General features: G+C 44.6%; 1 protein-coding gene across 4 annotated transcripts in view; it reads left to right on the top strand.

Annotated features, from left to right (window-relative positions):
- LOC147102522 (membrane-associated phosphatidylinositol transfer protein 3-like) overlaps positions 1-24,412 on the top strand; it is a 495,678-nt gene that overhangs the window by 135,442 nt on the left and 335,824 nt on the right. The gene's annotated exons all lie outside the window — the stretch shown is intronic.

The following is a 24,412-nucleotide window of genomic DNA, read 5'->3' as shown; positions in this document are numbered from 1 at the left end:
GATAACCTCGAAGACCCTGATCGCTCCCCGGCTGCTTTCCCGCCTGACGGGCACCAGCCTGTCAATCTGGCTGACTATCGGGCGGGAAACATCTTGAAAGAATTTAAAACAGGTCCTGCCATTAATCTCGGTTGGATCTGTGGGAAACCCTTACTTCTGGGTTTCCCGTCCGAAAATCCTCCTCCCCTCTCTCTTCCTGCCTCGGAGTTATTACCGGGGCCAGTAAGTCTGAGATTTATCCTGAGTAAATTTGGATAATTCAAATTATATCCAATGTGGCATAGTTTTAATTTCTAATTTGGATACATTTGAATTCCAAAATGATTTTAGAGAATATCTCCCAAAATATTACTCCAGATGTGAACAATATCTAAATTCCACATGGTATCCTGAATATCTATTTGCATAACTCCAGCTCCCAAACTTTATATAGATGACAATGCACAAAGTCTTCTAATAATAAACGATTTTACATTGTGTAATTAAATTATTCATAAACAAATATTGCCAATCAAACCATTGTTCGCCAGTCTTAAACACATGCAGTGAATACTACCTCAGTGCTGTGGACTGCATTTGCTGACACCGTGTATGAAATTAATATTTCTTTAGATCATTAAAAAGAGGCTCAGACTCTCATAATGCTGCTGAAAATTAATATTTGTTCAGGCAGCCTAAAAGATCATGGAAAACCCAAAGACAATACACGCCAAAAACTCAATGCTGTCTCTGCTATCTTGGCTGTTTGCCAAATTAATACTGCAGCCACGATTAAATGGCTCAGATTTAGCGGCTGTAATGACAGCGAATCTGTCAGCGTTTGCTGTTATTACTCTGTGAAACTGACAGCAACTTCTGGCCTCCGCACATGCGTAGTTAAATGCGGAAATCCAAAAGTTACTGTCAGTGATTCCCTGCTCCTCCTCAAGATGCACTGTTGAAGTCCCCACAGACGGCAATTTTTAGAAATCAATTGAACTGACGTGAACTTCCCCTTTTACGCTGTAATATCACTGTTAAAACAACCCTGAAACGGTAAGCCTTGTTAAATGAGGTGTAACTGGGTTTTTAATGGCGTACTAAGTCATAACTACTGCTGAACAACCTCTCTGGCCCTGAAAAACTAATTTTATATTTATGGAATGTCAATTTTTTCCATTACGATATGTTTTTAATATAACAAAAATGATTTTTTTAAAGTTTGTTTATGATATTTCAGCTTTTACCTTAATCCCATGTGTATGTCACAAGCTTTATTTCACTCTCTGTAAAATTTATAAAAAGTGAAGGTTTCTTCTAGGTCAGCGGTGAGTGCTGTCATTTTGCCCCTGACCGCAAAATCTGGGCCAACATATACTGCACCATTAAGTACATTTTTTAGGGTTTTGGCAATTTGTTACTGAAATTTTTCACATGCAGCTAGTAATACAATGATATCAAACAATGATATCATGCAGCAATTTAATGGTAATATCATACAATAATTTAACTTGAGTTACAGCTAATATCATTCTTGGAAGTACAGGACCAACTGTCCGATTCCAGGGAGGTTAAGCTAGGAATGGTTAGCTGCTGACAAAAAGCCACCCAGAGGCATGATCAGTGGAATGCTGCCAAACCTCCAGGATAAGCTTATTTTATAAATTAGTAAGAGTTCCCTGAACATAAGTAGGAAAATATGGCACACTTTAAGCTATGTAGCTAGGTAAGACCATTCGGCATACCCATACTTTCAGTAGGGCATACATTCAAGATGCTACATACAATTGATAGCTTTGTCATACTGACATTTTCACACGTAAAAATCATTGTAACACAATTTAGCTGCTTGACCCATAAAACTGGATTGTCCTCTACTACCCAGCCTTAAAACTGGGGTATCTAAAGTACCTTCACTGACTGTGTAAAGAAAAAAAACTACAATTTATTAGTAATTTGCAAATACCACAACATTGTCATGAATTTGCCGATAATGTGATTACATATCTGTATTTTACTGTATATTGAAATAGATTTAATTTATTATATCACTCATGAAATATATATTATGCATTTACTGAAAAGAAAGAAAGATTTGCATTTATATAGCGTCTTTCATGACCACCAAACATCCCAAAGTTCTTTACAGCCAATGAAGCACTTTTTGAAGTGTAGTCGCTGTTGTAATGTAGGAAATGCGGCAGTCAATTTGCACACAGCAAGCTCCCATATGATAACAACAACAACAACTTGTATTTATATAGCGCCTTTAATGTAGTAAAATGACCCAAGGCGCTTCACAGGAGTATTATAAGACAAAAAATTTGACACCGAGCCACATAGGGAGAAATTAGGGCAGATGACCAAAAGCTTGGCCAAAGAGGTAGGTTTTAAGGAGCGTCTTAAAGGAGGAAAGCGAGGTAGAGAGGTAGAAAGGTTTAGGCAGGGAATTCCAGAGCTTAGGGCCTAGGCAACAGGAGGCACAGCCACCAATGGTTGAGTAATTAAAATCAGAGATGCTCAAGAGGGCAGAATTTGAGGAGTGCAGATATCTCGGGGGGGGTTGTGGGGTTGAAGGAGATTACAGAGGTATGGAGGGGTGAGGCCATGGAGGGATTTGAAAACAAGGATGAGAATTTTGAAATCGAGGTGTTGCTTAACCAGGAGCCAATGTAAGTCAGCGAAAACAGGGGCGATGGGCGAATGGGACTTGGTGCGAGTTAGGACAAGGGCAGGCAAGTTTTGGATCACCTCACGTTTACGCAGGGTAGAATGTGGAAGGCCAGCCAGGAGTACATTTGAATAGTCAGGTGTAGAGGTAACAAAGGCATGGATGAGGGTTTCAGCAGCGGATGAGCTGAGGCAAGGGTGGAGATGGGCGATGTTACGGAGGTGGAAGTAGGCGGTCTTTGTTATGTTGCGGATATGTGGTTGGAAGCTCATTTCAGGGTCAAAAATGACACCAAGGTTGCGAACAGTGTGGTTCAGCCTCAGACAGATGTTAGGGAGAGGGACGGAGTTAATGGCTCGGGAACGGAGTTTGTGGCGGGGACTGAAAACAATGGCTTCGGTCTTCCCAATATTTAATTGGAGAAAATTTCTGCTCATCCAGAACTGGATGTCGGACAAGCAGTCTGACAACTTAGAGATGGTGGAGGGGTCGAGAGAAGAGGTGGTGAGGTAGAGCTGAGTGTCGTCAGCGTACATGTGGAAACTGACGCTGTGTTTTCGAATGATGTCGCCAAGGGGCAACATGTAGATGAGAAATAGGAGGGGGCCAAGGGTAGATCCTTGGGGGACACCAGAGTTAACGATGCGAGAATGGGAAGAGAAGCTGTTGCAGGTGATTCTCTGGTTACGATTAGATAGATAAGAATGGAACCAGGTGAGTGCAGTTCCACCCAGCTGGACGACGGTGGAGAGGCGTTGGAGAAGGATGAAGTGGTCAACCGTGTCAAAGGCTGCAGACAAGTCAAGAAGGATGAGGAGGGATAGTTTACCTTTGTCACAGTCACAAAGGATGTCATTAGTGACTTTGATGAGAGCCGTTTCCGTACTGTGGCAAGGGTTGAAACCTGATTGGAGGGATTCAAACATGGAATTGCGGGAAATGTGGGCATGGATTTGGGAGGTGACAACACGTTCAAGGACTTTGGAGAGGAAAGGGGAGCTGGAGATGGGGCGGTAGTTTGCAAGGACAGAGGGGTCAAGGGTTGTTTTTTTGAGGAGAGGGGTGATGACGGCAGATTTGAGGGAGAGGAGAACAGTACCTGAGGCGAGAGAACCGTTAACAATGTCAGCTAACATGGGCGCCAGTAAAAGAAGTTGGCTGGTCAACAGTTTGGTGGGAATAATGACCAAATAATCTGTTTCTTAGTGATGTTGATTGAGGGATAAATATTGGCCAGGACACCGGGAATAACTCCCCTGCTCTTCTTCGAAATAGTGCCCTGGGATCTTTTATATCCACCTGAGAGAGCAGACAGGGCCTTGGTTTAATGTCTCATCCAAAAGACGGCACCTCCAACAGTGCAGCACTCCCTCAGTACTGCACTGGAGAGTCAGCCTAGATTTTTGTGCTCAAGTCCCTGGAGTGGGACTATGAACCCACAACCTCCTGACTCAGAGGCGAGTGTGCTACCCACTGAGCCACACAATACTGGAATTATATTGAAATCTACAAAGCAAGGTAAGTGGAGGGCAATGTTCCATCTAACTTTTTCTTTCATGCGTGCTCCCTTTAAATTTGCTGCGGCCGTGCATGTGGGTATCTCTTCCAGCTTGTGAGCGGCCTGCGCGGGACATTCCGGTTGCTGCACGACTGCGTGCCGCGCACCTTAGGGGGAATGTTGGTGGAGGCCACAAAAGGCCCTCTCCCTCAAGACTGTTACTATTCGGGGCCTACTGCCACATTCCCCGGAAAGTGGCGGTAACCCAAATCGATCAGAGGAACATCCACTGAGAACCTGGGATCCACACCATTTACACATTGTGACCGGGGAAGGAACAACAAGAGGTGTTCCCAGTGGGGGCAGAGCGAGTGAAATGCAACTTGGGCAGTGAGATGGCGATGGGTCTCACCTCCTGCATTTCCTTCGTTCTCCCCCACGGTCTCTCCTGATTCCAGTGGGATTGTGGAGAGGAATCCTAGCCTAAATCTAACAAAGAAAGACAACAATATGAAATAATGTCGAAATCACTTTCATTCCTAATTGTAAATCACGGAACAATGGACCAATAATGTAACTTGATGTAACTTGACAAATGCAATACAATACACCATTAAACACATTTAATTAACAAAAACATTTCAATTGAAGTTCTTTGCAAAATTGTTTTTATGCTTCTAAAAGAATGCATTGTGGCATTTTGTAAGGTTTTGTATATGCCTAATTGGTGGGTACTGTATAAACTATTATCTCTTACGTCTTTTGTGATGTAAAGCAAAGCAGGAACATATGAAAGAAAAAAAAATCGACAGTAGTTTGCTTTTGAAATGTGTTGCTGGGAAGTGTATACTTTGTCGTATAAGGTAAGAACTTAATGTTGGTGATATTGGTGGATTAATGCATTTGTGACTTTCCTTTGTCTGTGATTTTAATGCACAATGTACCTATTTTAAATGGGTTAACACCTCTGCTAAAATAGCAGCCAGAGGAATGTTATATAAATCACATTAAATATTCACCCACTAATATTGTCAAAAATAATTTCTAAGCTGTAGTATACATTCTAAACTTGAGGTACAGGTGGTGCTGTTATGGTCCTGCAGTGTTTAGAGGTCCATTGGTTGACAAGATGTGCAGTGAAAGAGAGCTGGATTGGAACTGTACTCTACAAATGATTGCTTCCTGACTAATGTCAAGCTGTTAAAGGCAATGCCAGTCACCTCCTTTGGTAATGCTGCATTTCCTGGAGCTTGTTAATTTATTGACAGCAATCCATGTGAGCAGCTCATCAAAAAGCTTAAAACAGCAGTGGAGGCTGTGATCTGATGCAGCCACAAGCCTTCTGTTTGGACTGTGGTGCCTGGTCTTCACGATTGCATTTAGTGGACCTTTTGGAGGAGTATAAGAATGATACATTTACTCACCCTCCAATATACCTGTTTTCCTTTCATCCTCACGGTAAAATGTTTCACTGCCTCATGACAATAACACACATTGCAAAGCTGTGGCTCAGTGCTATTTTCAACATGTTCTCAGTAGCAGGTAGATGAAAGGTCCCATAAGCTAGCCTTGTAACTTTGAGTGATTTAGAAAGGGATGAACCAGCTGCTGGTCTCTGTAAATGAAGATCTTGAAACTAAACTGGAATTATCTTGAAAATGAAATCCATATAAAAGTTGATTTTAGCTAAGTGGTCAAACTTAATACCCAAATTAACTATTGCAGCTTCAGAATTGGGCAATAAACTTGCTTCATTATTGAAAGTATTTTTACAATTAATTAGATGTTTTTGCTCAGTTGGTAGCATTCTCGCCTCTGAATCATAAGGTCATAGGTTTAAGTCCCACTCCAGAAACCTGAGCATATCATCTAGGCTGACACTTCAGTGCACTGCTGAGGGAGTGCTGCATTTGTCTTTTGGATGAGACATTAAACTGAGGTTCCATCTGCTCTCTCAGGTGGACGTAAAAGAGGAAGAAGAGCAGGGGAGTTCTACTGGTGTCCTGGCCAATATTTATCCCTCAATCAACATTACCAATAGACAGGTTATCTGGTCATTATCTTATTGCTGTGCGAAAATTGGCTGATGCTTTCATTCATTACTACAGTGACTATATTTCAAAAGTACTTCATTGGCTTTAAAGCACTTTGAGACATCCTGAGGTCATGAAAGACAGAATAATAATGCAAGTTCTTTCTCCGATTTTAACTCCATTGGCTGTAAAGTGCTTTGAGATGTCCTGAGGACTTGATAAGGTGCTTTATAAGTACAAGTTCTTTCTTCATGTGTTCCAACCAATTCTGAACCCACCCTATTGTGCCTTTGATGTCAGTGCTCAGTTCCTGGGATGTGGGCGTCGCTGGCAAGGCCAGCATTTATTGCCCATCTCTAATTGCCCTTGAGAAGGTGGTGGTGAGCTGCCTTCTTGAACCGCTGCAGTCCGTGTGGTGAAGGTGCTCCCACAGTGCTGTTAGGGAGGGAGTTCCAGGATTTTGACCCAGCGACGATGAAGGAACGGCCGATATACTTCCAGGTCAGGATGGTGCGTGACTTGGAGGTGGTGGTGTTCCCACATGCCTGCTGCCCTTGTCCTTCTAGTTGCTAGAGGTCGCGGGTTTGGGAGGTGCTGTTGAAGATGCCATGGCGAGTTGCTGCAGTGCATCTTGTAGATGGTACACACTGCAGCCACGGTGCGCCGGTAGTGGAGGGAGTGAATGTTTAAGGTGGTGGATGGGGTTCCGATCAAGCGAGTTGCTTTGTCCTGGATGGTGTCAAGCTTCTTCATTGTTGGAGCTGCACTCATCCAGGCAAGTGCAGAATATTCCATCACACTCCTGACTTGTGCCTTGTAGATGGTGGAAAAACTCTGGGGAGTCAGGAGGTGAGACACTCACCGCAGAATACCCAGCCTCTGACCTGCTCTTGTTGCCACAGTATTTATTTGACTGGTCCAGTTAAGTTTCTGGTCAATGGTGACCCCCAGGATATTGATGGTGGGGGATTTGGTGATGTTGATGTCGGTGAATGCCAAGGGTCGGTGGTTAGACTCTTGTTTGTTGGAGATAGTCATTGCCTGGCACTTGTGTGGCACAAATGTTACCTTCCACTTATCAGCCCAAGCCTGAATGTCGTCCAGGTCTTGCTGCATGCGGGCATGGAGTGCTTCATTACCTGAGGAGTTGCGAATGGAACTGAACACAGTGCAGTCATCAGCGAACATCCCCACTTCTGACCTTATGATGGAGGGAAGGTCATTGATGAAATGATTGACCTCCAACAACCACAACCATCTTCCTTTGTGCTAGGTATGACTCCAGCCAGTGGAGCGTTTTCCCCCTGATTCCCATTGACTTCAGTTTTACTAGGGCTCCTTGGTGCCACACTCGGTCAAATGCTGCCTTGATGTCAAGGGCAGTCACTCTCACCTCACCTCTGAAATTCAGCTCACTTGTCCATGTTTGCACCAAGGCTGTAATGAGGTCTGGAGTCGAGTGGTCCTGGTGGAACCTGAACTGAGCATCGGTGAGCAGGTTATTGATGAGTTAGTGCCGCTTGATAGTGACGTAAGAGAACTACTGGGCACTTGGCCTGAGTATTAAACAAGGCTTTAATCAACTGTTTCACAACATGGAGATCTAGTTGTGTCCTTCACTAGTTCCTGTTAAAGAATGTCCTGCACAAGCTGGGCCCATGCCCGAGTATTTATACTCTCCCTGGACAGCGCCACCAGCAGGCCGCCCAGTATTACTTCATAAGTCATTTCCACTTGAATGACAGATTCATGTCAGATTGCACTGTCGACGACACCTTCCATCACATTGCTGATGATTGAGAGTAGACTGATGGGGCGGTAATTGGCCAGATTGGATTTGTTCTGCTTTTTGTGGACAGGACATGCCTGGGCAGTTTTCCACATTGTCGGATAGATGCCAGTGTTGTAGCTGTACTGCAACAACTTGGCTAGAGGCGCGGCTAGTTCTGGAGCACAAGTCTTCAGCACGACAGCTGGGATGTTGTCGGGGCCCACAGCCTTTGCTGTATCCAGTGCGCTCAGCCGTTTCTTGATATCACGTAGAGTGAATCGAATTAGCTGAAGACTGGCTTCTGTGATGGTGGGGACATCAGGAGGAGGCTGATATGGATCATCCACTCTGCACTTCTGGCTGAAGATGGTTACAAATGCTTCAGCCTTGTCTTTTGCACTCGCGTGCTGGACCCCACCATCATTGAGGATGGGGATATTCATGGATCCTCCTCCTCCAGTTAGTTGTTTAATGGTCCACCACCATTCACGACTGGATGTGGCAGGACTGCAGTGCTTTGATCTGATCCCTGCAATGGCTTCTCTTCCCATTCTCGCATCGTTACCTCTGCTGTCACCCAAGGATCTATCCATGGCCCCCTCCTATTTCTCACCTACATGTTGCCCCTTGGCGACATCATCCGAAAACACAGCTTCAGTTTCCACATGTACGCTGACGACACCCAGCTCTACCTCATTACCTCTTCTCTCGACCCCTCCATGGTCTCTAAATTGTCAGACTGCTTGTCCGACATCCAGTTCTGGATGAGCAAAAATTTTCTCCAATTAAATATTGGGAACACCAAAGCCATTGTTTTCAATCCCCGCCACAAACTCTGTTCCCTAGCCACTGACTCCGTCCCTCTCCCTAACATCTGTCTGAGGCTAAAGCACTCTGTTCGCAACCTTGGTGTCATATTTGACCCTGAAATGAGCTTCCGACCACATATCCACAGCATAACAAAGAGCGCCTACTTCCACCTCTAGACACAAAAGGCATCAAGGGGTATGGGGAGAGAGTGGGAATATGGTATTGAGATAGATGATCAGCCATGATCATATTGAATGGCGGAGCAGGCTCAAAGGCCCCAATGGCCTACTCCTGCTCCTATTTTTCTATGTTTCAATGTTTCTAACATCGCCCGTCTCCGCCCTTGCCTCGGCTCATCCACTGCTGAAACCCTCATCAATGCCTTTGTTACCTCTAGACTTGACTATTCCAACGCACTCCTGGCTAGCCTCCCACATTCCACCCTACGTAAACTTGAGGTCATCAAAAAATCGGCTGCCCATGTCCTAACTCGCACCAAGTCCCATTTGTCCATCACCCCTGTGCTCGCTGACCTACATTGGCTCCCGGTTAAGCAGCACCTCAAATTCAAAATTCTCATCCTTGTTTTCAAATCCCTCCATGGCCTCGCCCCTTCCTATCTCTGTAATCTCTTTCAGCCCCACAATCCCCTCGAGATATCTGCGCTCCTCTAATTCTGCCCTTTTGAGGATCCCTGATTATAATCACTCAACCTTTGGTGGCCGTGCCTTCTGTTGCCTAGGCCCTAAGTTCTGGAATTCCCTGCCTAAACCTGTTCGCCTTGCTACCTCTCTTTCCTCCTTTAAGACACACCTTAAAACCTACCTCTTTGAGTAAGCTTTTGGTCACCTGCCCTAACTTATCCTTATGTGGATCGGTGTCAAATTTTTTGTCTAATTATTTTTTTTGTCTTAATATACTCCTGTGCAGCACCTTGGGACATTTTACTATGTTAAAGGCGCTATATAAATACAAGCAGTTGTTGTTGATCTGTTGATTGTGGGATCACCTAGCTCTGTCTATAGCATGCTGCTTCAGCTTTGTAGCATGCATGTAGTCCTGTGTTGCAGCTTCCCCAGGTTGGCACCTCATTTTTACGTACACCTGGTGCTGCTCCTGGCATGCTCTTCTGCACTCCTCTTGAACCAGGGTTGGTCCCCTGGCTTGATGGTAATGGTAGAGTGAGGGATATGCCGGACCATGAGGTTACAGATTGTGGTGGAATACAATTCTGCTGCTGTTGATGGCCCACAGCGCCTCATGGATACTCATTTTTGAGCTGCTAGATCTGTTCTGAATCTGTCCCATGTAGCACAGTGGTAATGCCACACAACACGATGGAGGGTGTCCTCAGCATGAAGACGGGACTTTGCTGTGGGTCTGGAGTCACATATAGGGCAGACCAGGTAAGGACAGCAGATTACCTTCCCTAAAGGACATTATTGAACCAGATGGGTTTTTACGACAATCCGCTAGTTTCATGGTCACCATTACTGATTTATTTAATTAACAGAATTTAAATTCCCCAGCTGCCGTGGATTTGAACTCGCGTCTCTGGATCATTAGTCCAGGCCTCTGGATTACTAGTCCAGTAACATAACCACTATGTTACCGTACCCGCTGAACTATGACTCTATAATGGAAAGTTCAATGATGGGCGCCGTCCAAGGAGTATAAATACTTGGGCGTGGGCCCAGCTTGCTCAGGATGTTTCTGTAACCAGGAACTAGTGATGTAACTAGAATCTCATGGTTGTGAAACAGTTGATTAAAGCCTTGTTTTATACTCAAACCAAACGCTCAGTGGTCTTTACATCACAGAGGGCGGTGAATCTTTGGAATTCTCTACCCCAAAGGGCTGTGGAGGCTCAGTCATTGGGTATATTCAAGACAGAAGTCGATAGATTTCTGACTAGTAAGGGCATCAAGGGATATGGCGATAGGGCCGGTGAATGGAGTTGAGGCAGAAGATCAGCCATGATCTCATTGAATGGCGGAACAGGCTCGAAGGGCCGAATGACCTACTCTTGCTCCTATTTCTTATGTAAGGTAAGCCTGTCGAATTTCAATCTTCCCATCTTAACTTGTACAGCTGAACTATCAGATCGATCATTTTATTCCTAGTGGAACCTTCCTTTCACTGGAACTGCATGAAACCAGTGCTAACGATGAAAGATTCCAATCTATTTCTTAGACTAATTTCCCCTGCAACTGCCATGCGATTTTCTGTCTTTGCCTTACAACCACCTCACGATTTTTGATATTTTTTGATGTGCCCAATCACTTGCCCCACAGATGTATGCATGCTCCTGGTAAATTATTGTAGAAAACAACTCAACATGGATTAACTGTATATAAAATGACAGATGCTTATGAGGGAGCCCAAGGCTATAACACAATTCCTAAGGTTCAGATGGTGTTAATAAATTCCTTCCATTACGCTGTCACAGTTAATGATGCCATCTGAATCTATTGATTATATTATAACCTTTTAACTGCCTTCTAGGTATTCATTGTATCACATAATGCCAGCTTTTACCTATGTGCCCCCTAGCTTTCAGATTACATCCATTATTTATTTGGATAGTAAGTTTTTAGAAATACAAATTCTGTTACAACAAAGAAGGGATGAAACTCTTCGGGGGAGAAGTTCGTGTTAGCCAGTAAAGCTGCCGGTATCACCGGCAACTGGAATTAATGGCCGCAGAAAATGGCCGCAAAGCTAATGGAGCAAAATTCATCTGGAAGCGAGGCTGTGGAGCTCGCAAGGAATTGTGGGCAATGAAGAGACCTGAGAATTAAAGGGGCCACGCACGCTGAAGTAATACAAATTAAAAGGAAGTGAAACAATGCAGTTTTCAGCCCTTTCTGCCTTTTAAAAAAATATTTAACTTTAAAAAGAAGTCCCAAATGTGAATATTCCCTTCCTAACTCAAAAAATGGGAAAAATGCCTCAGCATTAACACACATGGCTCAGCAAACCAGGGAAGGGGCCCCCAGAGTCTCGCACGCAGCGCTGCAGCTTTGTGTAGGGAGTCAACACAACAGGACAGACCCTCTACCCACAGGGGCCAGGAGGCCCTCCAGAAAGAAGGATGTGGGAATACATCACCAAGGCCAGCAGTGTCATCCCCACCACCTGGCTCCAGTGGCCAAAGAAGCTTCATGACCTCAGTCAAGGTCAGTGATTGCATCCCCAAAAGCCGGCTCCTACCAACTGCACCACTAGCCTCACACACTGCTCAATGCACGACCCCCACCCCCAATCACTCACCTACTATCAATCTGCACTAATTACGAGGCACATCTCCCATTCCTAGCCTCAGCTCACCTCCTTGGAGGAGACGGTGCAGGCCATTCTTGACAGGAGCATGGCTGAGCCCTTGGCCAGTGGCGGGGCAGAAAGGATACAAGATGCTGATATCCTCATACGTTATCCTCCTCCTGGCATGCACCTCATGCTTTCCCACACTCCCATCACCACAACTCCACCCTTGTGCCTTCCTCATTTCACACACCCAAGAAATGCAGCCTGCCCAGCCAGTGGGTGACCAAGAAGAGGGAGAGGAGAGTGAAGAAGAACAAGAAGAAGAAGATTGATACGTAAGAACATAAGAACATAAGAAATAGGAGCAGGAGTAGGCCAATCAGCCCCTCGAGCCTGCTCCACCATTCAATAAGATCATGGCTGATCTGATCCTAACCTCAAATCTTCTATCACTCTCCATCCCACCCGAACCCATGTGATCTCCCGGGAGAGGCGAAAAACCAAATAAAAAACCCAATGGCCAATTTGGGAGAAAAAATCTGGGAAATTCCTCTCCGACCCATCTAGGCGATCGAAACTCTTCCAGGAGATCACTCTGTCCCTATATTTTCTACAGTACTTACCTTCTGTAAAGGCGATCTCCACCCCAGCCAGGAACAGGAATAAAACCATCTCCTGAAACCTAACACAGAATTAGAACACAGTAGGAGCAGAACCAGGCTACACGGCCCCTGGGCCCGCTCCACTACCCACAGGGCCATGACCATTCCGAACCTAGACTCATGTCCAATTTCCTGCCCGCTCCCCGTAACACTTAATTCCCTTTACTTCTAGGAAACTATCTATTTCTGTTTTAAATTTATTTAATGATGTAGCTTCCACAGCTTTCTGGGGCAGCAAATTCCACAAACCTACCACCCTCTGAGTGAAGAAGTTTCTCCTCATCTCAGTTTTGAAAGAGCAGCCCCTTATTTTAAGATTATGCCCCCTAGTTCTAGTTTCACCCATCATTGGGAACATCCTCACCGCATCCACCCGATCAAGCCCCTTCACAATCTTATATGTTTCAATAAGATCGCCTCTCATTCTTCTGAACTCCAATGAGTAGAGTCCCAATCTACTCAACTTCTCCTCATATGACCACCCCCTCATCCCCGGGATTAACCGAGTGAACCTTCTTTGTACTGACTCGAGAGCAAGTATGTCTTTTCTTAAGTATGGACACCAAAACTGTACGCAGCATTCCAGGTGCGGTCTCACCAATACCTTGTACAACTGCAGCAATACCTCCCCTGTTTTTATATTCTATCCCCCTAGCAATAAAAGCCAACATTCCATTGGCCTTCTTGATCACTTGCTGCACCTGCATACTAACTTTTTCAATTTCGTGCACCAGGACCCACAGATCCCTTTGTACTACAGTACTTTCCAGTTTCTTGCCACTCCCAGTCACCAGCTCCTCATGGTCAACCAACAAGGCTATTTGCAGCCTTCCCCACTGAAAGTCAACAGCCTTCCACCAGCCATGCCGCAGCCATTGGGGTAACATTGCGTGACATCAGTAGGATAGGCAAAGGATAACAAGACAATTACTAAGAGAATGCATATGGGTGATGAGTAGATTTTTTGATGTCACATTGGATGGATAGGCGTAAGTAGGTGGATTGGAAAGTTTGCTTTGTGGTGGCTTTTATTTCAGCATCGCGGCCAAGGGGACACTGTGATGCTCAGTAACAGATGGAAGGTAAGTTGTGGGACTAATGTTGAAAGCAGAATTGTGGTCACTGGGACCACAGGTGGATGATTCAATCCTGGCTATCCCGGCTGCAAAGGGGCTGTCTCGGATGCATCCTGTCTGATTCCGCCCCTTCTGCTTCCTGCTCTTCTGTGTCTTCCTCTTCCCTCTGTAAGCAGATGCTGTTAATTTGAAAGACAGCATGAAATGCTGGAAATACCCAGCTGGTCAGGTAGCATCCCGACCTGAGACGTGAATTCTGTTTTTCTCTCCATGGATGTTGTGTGACCTGCTGAATATTTGCAGCATCTTCTGTCTTCTCAAAGGCCTTCATTTACCATTCGAGCCCTTGCAAGTGTCCAGCAGCACTCCCTACACACTTAAAAAACTTTTCACATCTATTGCAGCAAGCCACCACTTTTATAAAATAAAAAAAAAAGTCCAAAACCTTAAATGCAAACAATGTTTGTGGCCCTTTAAGAGGTGCAGACTTTGCCACTGTCAACCAGCTTGCACGCCAGATTAACCTGCATGCTTAGGACCCAGCGCAAGGGTCGAAGTTCGCGCAAGTGACGTAAAAGCAGTCTTGCACACCGATTTACGTCACAACGTCGCCATTTTCTTGGAGATAGCACTGCCAGTTACCGGCAGTGCAAAAGTAGGGACCAAAATGGCGACTTCCGCGGGTCCCGCCAGCAGCTGGTGAAAGAGCAGCGACTGCCGTTTTAATGCCGTTTAATGGTGCTATGGAGTGGCGCTAAGCCCAAGAAAATCTCATCCTTATAGTTTCCATACCAAGTCAGGGTTCAGTGAAGTAGGATTAATTCAATGCTGGACCATACCCGCTAAAAGCCTTTGATTTTGTCATTCTCTATGTTAAGTTTCTACAACGTGATAAGAAGGAAGATGGTAGTCAACATGGTGAAAGTACTCATATGATAGGAAAGCGCAGTGCTGCAAGAATATTTCAGTGGGTTATGTAGTGGCATATTATACTGTAATACAAATCAACATGGTACCTTCTTTTGGAAAAAAAACAGTGCTGCAATTCTTTATAACATACCACATAAGAGACTGACAAAGATAATGGCATTTGAATTTGTAATGTATGTACCTTTAAGAGAGGAACTATCTTTTACAGCCCCTGTATACTGCAGTACCAGTAGTGACCACACCTGTATATAACACCGTGTAGTAATTTGTACAGTTAGTTCCAGCATACCCTCTGTTCAGTAAACACCTGTTATTACCGTTCTCCTGCAGTCCGTGTGTTATTTATACGCGGACACTACAGAATTAAGGGACCTTGTGGGCAGAGAGATGGTTGAAGGGCAGAAAGCAAAGAGTAAGGGTAAAAGTAAATCTCTCAGAATGGAAAGATGTGGTGAGTGATGTTCCGCAGAGATTTGTGCTGCTCAGGATAAATGACCTGGGCTTAGGAATTGAGGGGACAATATCAAAATTCACACAGAATCACACAGAAACCCCACAGTGCAGATAGAGGCCATTTCGGCCCATCGAGCCTGCACCAACACATATCCCACCCGATCCCCGTAACCCCACGTATTTAATCCCCCTAACACTAAGGGTCAATTTATCATAGCCAATCATCCTAACCCGCACATCTTTGGACTGTGGGAGGAAACCGGAGCACCCGGAGGAAACCCACGCAAACACGGGGAGAATGTGCAAACTCCACACAGACAAAATTATCTGATGGCAACTAATTGGAGGATATGGTAAATGGTAATGAGGACTGTTAAAACACTGGAAGAAGAGATGGGCAGGTGAGCAGGATAGGCAGATAAGTAGCAGATGCAGTTCAATGTGGAAAAATATGAAGTAATATATTTTGGAAATAACAGTCAGTAACTGGTAATAAATGAAGTAGAAAGCAGAAAGACCTTGGTGTGCAGGTGCACAGGCCATTAAGATGCCAGTGCAAATCGATAAGGTCATAAAAATGCTTGGTTGTATCAATAGAGATTTGAAAATAGCTATCGTCTCACACCGTTCAGATTCTGAACACCAGCTATAAATATTGATACACCAGCTAGTCAGGTGAAGTTTCAAGATACGAACTGCATGGGGATGATCTAATCCCCGTTGATCTCAAATCCTGAGAAATAAATTGCTGTATATACCAACAACTTTGAGCAAAAAAAGGTATCACTTCACCTAGCTGCCACTTAACAGCAGACTGTGCATCCAATTTAGCGAAATAAAAATCAGGAGAGCGAGCGAGGCATCTATTATTGTAAACAGCTGAACAGCTCAAAGGCTGAGCACAGTAAGCTCCATTTAACAGTACTGTATAACATTCTGAAGAAAAAAATCCACTCGTTTAGCATTGTGTTTTAAAAATATTTATTGTATTAAGTGGCTATTGAAAAAAAAAATCTTAAACTTGTTTGGGCTTGCTGCAAAAATGGACCTTTTGGTGCTTCCACATTTTAGCCGGTAAACCATCAGCTGCTGTGATCACTAGCAGCCATTTCAGTTATTATAATTCTAACTATAATGAGCAGTTTTTGCTTGTAAATAAAATATTAATTGAATTGAGCAAATTCCCTTGAGTGAGGCACATATTTCGTTTGCAAGACTTCAGGGATATTATCATCGAATCATGCAGCACAGATGGAAGTCATTTGGCCCATCGTGCCCATGCCAGCTCTCTGAAAAAGCTATCCAATGAGTTCCACTCCCCTGCTCTTTCCCCATAGTCCTGCAAATGTTGCACGTGTATATCTAATTCCGTTTTGAAATCGAAGGAAGTGAAAATCAAGCAGGTTCTATAACGGGCGGAGGATCCAATCCACCATTTAACTACCCAAGCGTTGGAGGTGAAAATGACCCCTTCATGTTTATGGGAGTGAATCTCCTTGCGGTTTCTCCCTCAGCAGAAGCCCTGTTAACGTGCGCAAACAGGGTTTACGCCGACGCTATGGCAGCAGAGCGGGCACAAAGCTGAGCAAATTTACTCAATACGTTCTTGTTATCACTAGCTTCACCTAAAAATTGCCAAGCAAGCTTACCAGATTTATTGGAGTTATTAAGTGAACACCTTTGCCTTTTATGCTTGAATAGATGATGCTAATACAGAAATCAGTGCCGTCTCAAACTTTAGCCTTGCAAACTAAATATGTGACTCACTCAAGGAAATTTGCTCAATTCAATGAATATTTTATTTGCAAGCAAAAACTGCTCACTACTGTTACAATTATAACAGCTAAAATTACTGACGCTCCTTAACGCTTACCTCTGTGACCAAGCTATTGGTCATCTATTCTAATGTCTCTTTCTTTGGCTTGGTGCCAATTTTTGTCTGATTGCGCACCTGTGAAGTGCCTTGGGGTGTTTTACTACATTAAAGCGCTACGTAAATGCAAATGGTTGTTGTGGCTGTTTTTGCTTCAGTATTTGTGGATTGCAGACATTGTGATGAAGTAACATGCAGCTGAGTCCCGTGCTACATGCTAGGTCAGGACAAATAAGAAGGTGGCTTGTTTGCACCAGATATATCTGTAAAATGGTTGCAACAGTACTAGGTGGCTCTGCTTGTTAGTGCACACAGACATCTCCAAGTGCAGTTTGTGTTGCAGAAGCATGTTATAATATTGATCTTCATTAAGTTTTTGCTGACAAGTTTGTGAATCTGTAAAAGGGTAGTGAAGAGGTTTCTAAAATATGCTTTCATTAGGAATTTGTTTGAATTAAGTTTACACATGTGTGAATTTGCTTCTTAGATTGACTTTTAAAAAATGAAGTAGATGTAAATATAATATCCACAGATCTACCACCAAATTAACCCTGGTGGTTGCAGAGGGCCCAGAGAGTTGGTGCTAGATTGTTGGTGGGCAGGCCTAAACATTTCTTTGGCCTAATGCAAGCTGCAACAGCCTGGTTCTCCAGGATGAAGGTTAACTCTCTTTCAGGAAATGGGTTTTCCCTGTAGCCTGATCTGACTACAATATCCTATCCACCTTTTACAGCAGAATTTACCATTTGTTTTCCTCAGCATCAAAACACTTTGATGTAACTGTTACCCAGCTCACCGCCTAATTATATCCAAACCATAATTATGTGTAACTGAACTACAAATCCCCGTTCATTTTTTAAAGAGAGCTTGAGAGGTATCAATGGCTAGAAAGGGGAGGTGGTTGTAATTTCATCATTGATCAAACTGAGATGTCACTGTGCAAAAACATGGCTGAATTTCCCAAACAATACTAGGTTAACCCTGCTGAACCAAGTACTGTAACGGTGTTGGGTTCATCACTTGAATCAATTATGCTCTTCATTCTGAGTTACTGACTGGTGTCATATCTGACAGTATATCCTGAAGAGATTTTATAACCTCACTCAATAAAAGACAAGTTGGACTATTATATTGATGAGTTTTGAAATGTGAGGCAAAGGTCTATGGGCCTGGTGCCAAGGGCAAGACGGAGGTAGAAATGGATCCCAAACATGAAGTTAAATAAAGTTGGACGGTCTATGTGATCTTTTGCACTTCTTATTTAACTATGAATGCCGTTGTTACTGTAATTCCAGTAGAATCTTGTATGTAGAGTTTTTGCTAATTAGTTATGTTAAATGGATTTAATCAGTGAAATTATAAGTGCAGTCTGCTGCTTTTTTGGGATTTTACTTTTTAAGCTTCTGTTTGTTCTGTATGTGGAAACTTGGACACAGCATCATTTTGCTAAAATCTGTAACTAAATGATTTACTTTTTAGACAGTGAAATTGTTTTAAATTCAACCGTTCAGGACAGGCACCATATTTGCATGCATCAAAGCTAACCATCTCAGTGAGCATTAATTTGCAACTTGGTAACAGCTTGCATCTCTCAGATCCTTGCTTGTTCGTGTAACTAATGAAATATATAGCACCAAATGACATCGATCATCTTTTATTCAGTGTAACACAACAGAGATCCAAAACACCCTTGAACCAGACAAGATAAAGAAATAATTAATTTGGGCTGTGGAAATTTGGCGGGGGCGGGGGGAGGAGGCGGGGGAGGGGGGAGGGGGGAGGAGGCGGGGGACGGGGGAGGAGGCAGGGGGAGGGGGGAGGAGGCGGGGGCGGGGGGGAGGGGGAGGAGGCGGGGGCGGGGGAAATCACTTGAAATTCCACCTGACTTTCTATTGGAATTAACTGTTGCCTTCTCCAAGAAGCTACCATTTTGTTTTACACTGTGAGCCTGGGTAACCCTACAGAGAAGCAGCTAGGGACTGGACTGCCAGTTCTAATAGGAATGCCACCGTGTTGATATTTGACAGTAAATAATCTGGAAGTTTTTGATTCAGCCCCAATTTTGTAAGAATAGGGGGGAAAAAATGAGCTTCAGCTGGTTCATGGCCGCTTATGCTGAAAGTTCAGAGGTCAGGGTAGGCTGCAGTGTGCAAGAGCAGGCCCTCCCCTTAACTTGAATAGACTACTGGCACAGGAAAAACCTGCCCATTAGAGCTTGGCCTGAAGCACTAGGCTGGGGAGTGTTAAAGCTGGTGAGCTCACCATCAAAGGGCAAGTTGTCGTGGTGACAGAAAAGTGGACTCATTGGGCTGGATTTTCTCAATGGGGAGTTTTTGGAGGCGGGACTCCCACTTGTCGGGTTTTAGTCCCACCTCCATCGACTTGTGGCCAACCCACGCTGTTTTCCCTCGATTGACCTTGTTAAGCCCTCCCAGCGGGCCAAGCAGGCCAATTAAGGGAAAGTCGGTTACAGGTGACGTCAGCGAGTGACGTTTCATCTGTCAAGAGCTTTTGACAGATGAAATGTCAGCGTTTGGCAGCTCTGTGAAGCTGTCAAACACTGACAATCTGTCCTCTAAGTTGAGCCCTTCCACTCAGGCTCACTTGATCTCTCCTGAGCAGAAAGCAGAAGGCTGCAGATTTTGACAGTTCAGCGGCCATTCTGCTTTCTGTGCCGATGAGCTGAGGGACTCCTGAGACCTGAAGGGAGGAAGCCTGCAGGAAGAAGTAAAGGTAAGTAAAACTTATTAAAACACTTTACACACACCTCACACACTTAACTCTCCACACTTGCAATCATCACTCACCTGCACACCGGACATCTCGGCCCCTCCGACCCCCACAGACTAGCCCACCTTGCTGACCCTGGCGAGGTTCGGAGCTGTCGGGAAGCCCACACTTCAGGGCTGAAAATTGGGATTCAAAAAAACTGCCTGTTAACTACCTGTTAACAGGCGGTTAATTGGCACTAATCCCCTTCCTGCCTCGGGGAGGCGGCTCCCACCGCTGGTCGGGTACCCACCTCCTGGGGAGATGGCATGGAGGCGGGTTGGGAGCGGGATGGGTACCCGCCCCCAGATTCTGCCATTTTCCCGGCAGTCCCGCCTCCAAACCCACCTCCCCAGGGCTGGCAAAATCGCCCCCATTGTTCACAATGGCACAGTGGAGACGTGTAAGCAGCATCAGTCCTTTGGATGCTGAGGCGTTGGAGCTCCCGCAGCAGCAGGTGGGCAAAAGGCAATTGCCCTATTTTGGGGCTGAAGGCCACCCTCCAGTAAAAGCAAGGGCCTCGATATTAAACCCCCCACGACGGGCAGGAGAAGGTCGGCGGGGGTGGGTTAAAAAGCGAAACCAGCATAACCCGATCCCCAACACACTGCACACGTGCCCACCATTTTTACGACGGCGGATATTGGGCATTGAGTATCATGCCGTGGAGAGGCGGAATGCTTATTAACATATTTAAATCCGGTTCCTACAACACACCTTTTCGGAGATGGAGATGGTAGCTGGGGCACAGCAGTTGCTCAAGCTTCCAGCCCAAGCTAACCCTCTGTTGCTAGGAGATTTTTTTTCTTGGGGTCAGTAGCCATAGAGGCAGAGGTTCACTCTAAGCTTCTAAGAGCCAGTGTTCCTTCTTCACAAAATGTGGACACCATGGGCTGCTGCACAATGAAGGCATCCTGTCTACTTCCTGGATAACTATCATTGATGTGCATTATGGAGTTTTCTGTCATCAAATCCCTCCTGAACAGTAAATAAGCACGAACCCTGTTATAGTATGCTGTGGGCTCGATGCCTACATGGGTGCTGACATGAATCAACTGAGCGGCCTGCGGGTGGCGCTGTCCAGGGAGAGTATAAATACTCGGGCACGGGTCCAGCTTGCGCAGGACATTCTTAACAGGAACTAGTGAAGGACACAACTAGACCTCCATGTTGTAAAACAGTTGATTAAAGCTTTGTTTAACGCTTAGACCAAGTGCCTAGTGGTTTTTTTATGTCAGGTGCCATGTTCGACTTTTATTCGAGGGAACCTTGACATCAGCTGAAAGCTCTTCACCCTGTCAGCTGATTCCCCCCCTTCCACAGGGACCATATTTTGTGACCCCTACGGGTCTTCTTGACAGAGCGTCACCATCCCTGGGAGAAGGGCCTCTGCAGGTGGAGAGTTGCGCTATTTGCCCGACTTCCGCCCGCTGAATGCCTGTGAAATTCTTACGCCTGGTGAAAGCAGATATAAGGCCTGCTTTTACCAGCACAAGAGTTTTAAAAAGTAGAAAAATAAAATGTTATCACTCATTTATACATTAAAAACCCTGTCCAATAAGATAAGTTTATTTTTAGCCCCGTTAAAACATCATTAAATAAATTTAAAACAGAAATAGACAGTTTCTTAGAAGTAAAGGGAATTAGGGGTTACGGGGAGCGGGCAGGAAATTGGACATGAGTCTATGTTCGGAACGGTCATGGCCCTGTGGGTTACGGGGCGGGCCCAGGGGCCGTGTAGCCTGGTTCTGCTCCTACTCCTTGTGTTCTAATTATGTGTTAGATTTCAGGAGATGGTTCAATTCCTGTTCCTGACTGGGGTGGAGATCACCTTTTACAGAAGGTAAGTACTGTAGAAAATATAGGGACAGTGATCTCCTGGACAAGTTTCGATGGCCTAGATGGGTCGGAGAGGAATTTCCCAGATTTTTTTCTCCCAAATTGGCCATTGGGTCTTTTATCTGGTTTTTCGCCTCTTCCCGGGAGATCACATGGGTTCGGGTGGATGCAGAGTGATAGAAGATTTGAGGTTAGGATCAGATCAGCCATGATCTTATTGAATGGTGGAGCAGGCTCGAGGGGCCGATTGGCCTACTCCTGCTCCTATTTCTTATGTTCTTAAAATTTAAAAAAAAAAAAAAAATTTTCATTTAAAATATTTAATTAAATGGCATTTTAATTAATTTTAAATATGTAATTTTTAAAAATGTATTTCATGTGTTCGTGTATTTTTTAAGTGATCCCCATACATATTTATAACAGTTCCGTACGTATGGAACTCCAATAAGTATGAATGGGGATGCCCCTTCTTTTATTGGTTGGGCCGGTCCACGTGATCCCAGGGGTGCCCCTGGGATATGTGGGCCTCTACCCACGCATACCCAGAGAGGCCCAGGACCGCAAGCCTCCATACCTCCCGGACCACCAGATAAATGCGTAGATTTTTTACAGGCCGGAGGCATCCACCCGCGGGAAGCCTCCGATCGCAATGTGTTTGTCACTTACTTGCTGCATGGGTGCACTGCAGATCGCCTGACATGGCAGGTGTGCACTGCGATGGCTTGGTTGCTCTGCAAGCATGAAAGTTTTACGCAGTTGTAACTTTCATTTCTGTGGGAAGAGCCATTCCATTTCCAGATGTTGCTGGAGGCCATCTTGCAGCAGATGCTGCACCTTGTCTTGTGAAGCAGAGGTGACAAAAACAGGTCCCTCTGTACGTGTCCAGGCATGTGTTGAAGGGTTTATAAATGCGGGCCCCAGGGTAGCGACAGGTGTGGACAAAATGGTTCTGATGTTGCAGCTGCATTTGCTGTCCCCTCATGAATCATCATCCTCTAAATCTAAATCATGCAACATTATGGGAACTCCACCCCCCCCCCCACCAAAAAAAGCACAATGGACGAATGGACCATTAATTAATGCATGAAACAAAATACAATTGCAAAAACAAACACCTTGCCAGCAGCTCAATCTCTTTAAGAATCCTACTTGAACAGATCTAACCCCAGGATTCCCAGTGCACCCATTTTATATGGGCAAGGGACTGTGCACAGAGCCTTGCCCAAAGTTTCGAGATTCATCATGGGACTTTATTTTACTAATTATACTACTTAAATGTGGCTCAGAGATCCTTTTAGCATTGACTTATCAGTCTTATTGGCACAGTGAATTGAGATTGTGAAGCTCGGCGCCTGACCTTGTGCCCGGCCAGTGGAGAAGCTTTGTATTGCCAGTGGAACCTTGGAAAATGGACTGAATTTCGAGAGAAAACTAACATTTAAAAGAAGCAAGACCCTCCAAGCAGCATGGTAATAGCGAGAAAGCATATTTTTTTTCTCAGTTCTGTAAACCTGGCTGTTGTACCTTCCTAAAGTGTCAACCAATAAATGAGTTCAAATATTATATGTAAAAATATGTTTATGCGCCACCATAAGCATTAAATAAAATGAGTTCAGGCTTGGATTATGACTGTGCATTATGGTACACACTGACAATGAGATGGAGTACAGGTACATTGGATTCTGAATGTAAAATCTAAATTGTTTTCCAATGATTTCCTTGTAGCTTTGGAGCATTACATGTACTTTTAATCTAAAGTTGTTGCTAGTTTAAAATTTCTGGGGAGTTCAACTGAGCAAAATTAAAAACCATAACAGAACAGTAGAAATACACACGCTTTGATGACAAGGAAAGAAAATGTACATTTTTAGTTTGATTAAAATCATACGGTGTTGGTAACCGACATGGCTGTTTGTTAGCAAAATACTGCAGATGTTGGAAATCTGAAATAACAACAGAAAATGCTGGAAAAACTCAGCAAGTCAGGCAACATCCGTGGAGAGAAATTTGAGTTGACGTTTCGGGTTTGACCCAAAGAAGGGTCAAACCCGAAACGTCAACTCAAATTTCTCTCCACGGATGTTGCCTGACTTGCTGAGTTTTTCCAGCATTTTCTGTTGTTATTATGGCTGTTTGTTTTATTGAACTATTATTTCAGGCTATTAAAGCAGAACCTCCAAGACGGACGCAGTAACCCACAACTTTTTGCACATTATAATTTTGTCCTCTATGATGACCTTCATAGTCGATTAGCTGTCTCCATAGTGGGAAAATGTGCTGGTGTCATTCGGATAGACCACGGAGCTTAGTTTTGATTTCCCAGCATCTACCCAGAAACGCGTCTTTCTGCTTGAAGGAATGACGACATTATGGCTTGCCTTAATATGAAGGCATTGTGTCAGCGACCGGGAAAAACAAGTATTGACTTGCATGATGAGCTGTTGCTGGTCAGAGACATACTGGACATTGAGTGAGTGCTAGCCTTCCCTGTCGAGGTAAGTGACCAGATTGATAAAGGGAGCATGTTGGTGCAATCTAAGGCCCTTTGTACTTTGGGGAATTTTGTAAAATTACATGGCCCCTCTCATAATGCTGCCATTCATCCATGAATAAGCTGATGAACCGCCTTGCCTGAGCAACCAAAGGGCTGAATTTTGCCGGTGCTCAGGGGGCGGGTTCGGAAGTGGGTCCGCTATCAAAATAGCAAAGATTGACAGCGGGCAGGGAACCTGCTGTCAATCCGCCTCCGCGAGTCTCCCAGGGGTCTATCGGCGCTGAACA

This window comes from Somniosus microcephalus, chromosome 22 (genome assembly GCF_052327205.1).
Source record: "Somniosus microcephalus isolate GS21.2 chromosome 22, FLI_Smic_1.0, whole genome shotgun sequence".
NCBI classification, from domain to species: domain Eukaryota; kingdom Metazoa; phylum Chordata; class Chondrichthyes; order Squaliformes; family Somniosidae; genus Somniosus; species Somniosus microcephalus.
The sequence above is the reverse complement of the archived record's forward strand: the minus strand, read 5'-3'. Positions and strand labels throughout refer to the sequence as shown.